Source organism: Tupaia chinensis, unplaced genomic scaffold, assembly GCF_000334495.1.
Source record: "Tupaia chinensis unplaced genomic scaffold, TupChi_1.0 Scaffold000550_1, whole genome shotgun sequence".
In the NCBI taxonomy this organism is placed as follows: Eukaryota; Metazoa; Chordata; class Mammalia; order Scandentia; family Tupaiidae; genus Tupaia; species Tupaia belangeri.
The window spans coordinates 456,106-460,563 of NW_006160062.1; the positions used below are offsets into that span (position 1 = coordinate 456,106).

Consider the following 4,458-nt stretch of genomic DNA (forward strand, 5'->3'; position numbering starts at 1 on the left):
ACTACATTCCTGCTACCTCTAAAGTCGCATATAATTTGCAGAGAAAAGTGACATCTAGAGATGAAGTTGGTGAAAAGGTAGGGGCTACAATGTGAAAGGACTCATATATCATGCTATAAAACTCAACCTTTACCCCAAAAGTAACAATAGCCACCAAAGGATGTTAATCAGGGAGAATGACATGGTCAAATCTTTGTTTCACCCTGGAAGCAATGACAAGATTGACAGGTAGACCTTGGAAGGCCACAAAAACTAGTCGTTTCTAATATTTTTCATTCTCACCACTGTTTTGGAGTCTGTTCCTTCCTCTCAGGCCAACTGCAAAACAGGGCGAGCTGAGAGTAGAGGCTGGAAAATCATTAAGAGCTTGGTGAACTAATGATGGAAAGAGCTGTCAAGGGCCAAACTAGGATAGTATAATAGCAACGGAGCAAGATACGGGATGATTAATTAAATGGTAGAAAGAGGGAGAGAAAAATGAGGAGATGTGGAAGAGATGAAGAGACGGGCAAACTGGTTTTATTTAAAAAAAAAAAAATAGCCCTTATTTGGAACATTCACTCATTTCTGTAGTGTAAATGCCCTCACCAAATTATAGTTACCAAGCAGATTTCACTGGATACAGAGCTAGGAAGAGATACAGAGTTAGCTCTCACAACTAATAAGAGCCACCTGCCCCACACCACTGAAGAGACTATTTTGTGATTAAAATGTTTGTTTCCCCTTCTAGGACATCAACTAGACTATGTTTCCAACTTCCTCTGCAATTAGGTAGGTCCTGGAGAAAGTAGCAAACAGCCACTTCCAGTCTTGTCCATACAAGCCTACTGCATATTATCTTCCACGTTCTTTTCTTCCATGTTCTTCCATATTCTTTTCTGCTGATTAAAATGGAGACGATCCTCAGGACAGCCTTGGGGACCATGTATTGAAAATGATGCAGCCAAAAGAGAGAAAGTCTAAGTTTTGAACGATTGTTTGGAGGAAAGCTACCTGACAGGATTAGCTATGTTCAGATTATATGAATGAGAAATAAATTCTCATTGTACTTAGCCACTATATTAAGCAGGGTTCTCCAGAGGAACAGACCAGTAGAATGCATGTACAGACAGAAAACATGACAGATATATTTTAAGAAATTGGCTCATGTAATTATGGAAGCTGGCCAAGTCCAGAAGCTTCAGCAGATAGCCTTCAGACTTGAACTGTGACACTGGCTCTTCTTTAACAACCAGCATGCTGGATACCCAGGGAAAAGCCAGTGTCACAATTCCAATCTGAAGGCCTCTGCTGCCAAATCATTTCCTCCTTTCTCAGTGGAGGTCAACCTCTTTTTTTTCCATCATCTTACATTCTCTTATCATAATATATATGCACATCTATTTTATGTACAATAATTGGTTCTATCAAATAATCAGACCAAGGCATTCTGCAGCTAATCTTGCCCAAATTGATTAAATAAAATTAAATATTTATGCACTTTGCAGGCTATCAAAACTTGGGACTCTACTATTGATTTTAGTTCTGAGGCCACACACACAACTCAAAATACAAATAATTGAGTTAATGAATGTGAGCTGAAAGAAATCACAGGATTCAGAACAATTAAACTGTGTGATTTGCTTGTATTAGAATCACAGTGAAGAGCAAATATTTGCATGTCTTGTAGCTCTTTTATGTGATACAAGGGGCTTCCTAACATCTCTGGTGACCATACAGTGGGCAAACAGCTGATATGACCTGCTGCAGGTTTTGCCAAAGACTCACTTCTCCTTCTCTCTTTTCTTAGGTTCCTGCTTCAGTTTGTAATAAGCCAGGATGGGCTTGACTGCATCTTCAGTCAGCACAGATCAGTGAGGTTTCATGGGAAGAAGGCAGAGCTCCTTGGAAATGTCTGTGTTTTTGATGGTCAAGGCTGCCTCTACTGTCTTTTCTTTCACCCATTCAGTGTTAAGGAGCTAGAGGTGGGACCAGCAGTTAGTGTAATGGCTATGTTGCTGGACTCCCACGTAGTTGACCACAGTTCGCATCCCGGACCCGGTGGCTTAAAACTCATGCCGGGCGCGTTTGCGTGTGTGCCCAAGATCCCGAGAGGAGAATGGAGGAGAAGGGATTGCAGCGTAGCCATCCCCTTGGGGGGTGATTTCTCGCTTTCTGTCTCTCTGTCTCTCTCTGTCTGTCTGGCGAGCGCACGTGCCCGATAGCAAAAACTTCTCCAAAAAAAAAAAAAAAGGAGCTAGAGGTTAACTGCAAAACCACAGCCAAATGTTTTAAACCTAGCATCCAAAATATTTCCTTTTTTGTCTGCTTGAATATGTAATTTCATTAAATTTCCACATGCTGGAACCCTAACCAATCCAGTGCCAACATTTTTAGATGTCTTATCAAGGGACCTAACATTTCTAGGACCTTTACAATGATCAACAACTTTCTTGAAACAGAGCTGGCTGGAGCTAACAGTACCCTAGGAGGCAGGCACGGGTTCTGGAGCAGTACAGTTGAAGCCGATCCCCTTAGCCAGCCTGCTCCAGTCCGGCCATCTTGCTAGCTTGCTCCTGTGCCAACCCAGAGCAATGCTCAAGCTCACGTCTACTCAAACCTTCAACTGCTTGGATGAGACTCACTCACATTAGGGAAGGTCATCTGCTTTTCAAAAGCCAACAACTTAAATGTTAATTGCAACCACAAGAAAACACTCTCATAGAAACATATGAGATAAGGTTTGACCAAATATCTGGGCACCATGGCCCAGCCAAATTGACACATAAAAATAACCCTCACCGCCACTGACAGTCACAATTTATCTGCTCTGAGTCAGATAATACACTGAATAAATGGTGACTATATTTTATGGCTTGGGAAAATGGATAAATGGTAGAAAAATATATATCAATTTAAGAAGAAAATACTGGGAACCAGCAGTTAGCATAATGGCTATGTCACTGGACTCCCACGTAGCCGACCACGGTTCGCTTCCCGGACCCGGTGGCTTAAAACTCACGCCGGGCGCGTGTGCGTGTGTGCCCAAGATCCCGAGAGGAGAATGAAGGAGAAGGGATTGCGGCGTGACCATCCCCCCTGGGGGGTGATTTCTCGCTTTCTGTCTCTATGTCTCTCTCTGTCTGTCTGGCGAGCGCATGCGCCCTATAGCGAAAAACCTCTCAAAAAAAAAAAAAAGAAAATACTAAAAAGAAGACAGTATAACTAGAAAATATATAGGTCAGACACTATTTTTCAGACATTATTTTTCTATAATAATGTTTAAAGATCTTGGAATCTATTTTCTAATAATACATATATGTATATAATCATGAATGGTGTTTGGGATAGTGGTTCAGAGGACTAAATAAATTTTACATTTCAAGGATTCTGTTGCTCTGGATCCTCTCTGCTTCCTTGAGTTTTTCATGTATTAAAAGAAAATGCCAGGTTTCCAGATTCTCCCTGATGTATAAATTACTTAAAAGGCACTTCTAAGCCAAATGAGCACTTCCAGACTACTGCTGGGTACTTTCAGGACAATCTGCATCCCCAGTAGCCCAGATTTAACTAGCAGATAATTTTCTATCAACTAGTGAATTATTAGCTTTCAAGGATTGAGCCTCCTGATTATGTTCAATAACATTTATTAATAGCAAATTTGTCCTAAATATAATCTGTATAATTTTTTATAGCTACCAGATACTGTACTTAGAAGATATTGTGAAAAAACTCAATTGTTATAAATGGAATCATCTAATTATTTACAGAGCTAAAACACTTTACTTTCTCACCCAGAGTCTGGTCTCCTGGCAATATGCTTACATTACTACTGTACTCTGGGAAAATTCACACTGATCCTGAGTCATCCTTGGCTTATTTTACATCAACTCAGCAAATTTTATTAAGTGCCTCCCATTAAGCACCTCCTATATACTAAACACCATATAAGATGTTGGGAGCGAAAAATCATGTAGTAACCAAAAGAAGATATGGTCCGTAGTCTGCTAAAGCTTGTGGTATAGATAATTCCTGAGGAATCCAGAAAGACTGAATCAAAACCAAGAGCCATCCACTTTCTGGATTGCACTGTACCTAGTCAGGGACCTAGCTGAGTCAGACTCCTTGGTGACCTCATCTGCCAAGCATCTCTAGAACCAGTTTAATCTCTAAATCCTCATGCCCAAGAAGAATCAGAAACTAGCAAGTCCATGTCTGAGTCAGAACTGACAAAGAATCTTTTGAATTTATCTGCCAAAGTCTCATAAGTGTTATAGAAGAAAAGAAAAAAAAAGGAAGAAAAAAGAAAGAAGAACAACACAGAGAAAGAAAGAATAAAGAGGGAGAGGGAGAGAGAAAGAAAGAAAAGGAAGGAAGGAAGGAAGGAAGGAAGGAAGGAAGGAAGGAAGGAAGGAAGGAAGGAAGAGAAAGAAAGAAAGAAAGAAAGAAAGAAAGAAAGAAAGAAAGAAAGAAAGAAAG

The 4,458-nt window shown here is 40.4% G+C and overlaps 1 protein-coding gene and 1 pseudogene across 4 annotated transcripts in view; both read right to left on the reverse strand.

Annotated features, from left to right (window-relative positions):
- The window catches only part of LAMA3 (laminin subunit alpha 3), a gene marked incomplete at its 5' end in the record, with an annotated part of 299,569 nt that overhangs the window by 246,264 nt on the left and 48,847 nt on the right, over window positions 1-4,458 (reverse strand).
- On the reverse strand, window positions 1,764-2,745 carry LOC102500080 (iron-sulfur cluster assembly enzyme ISCU, mitochondrial pseudogene; annotated as a pseudogene).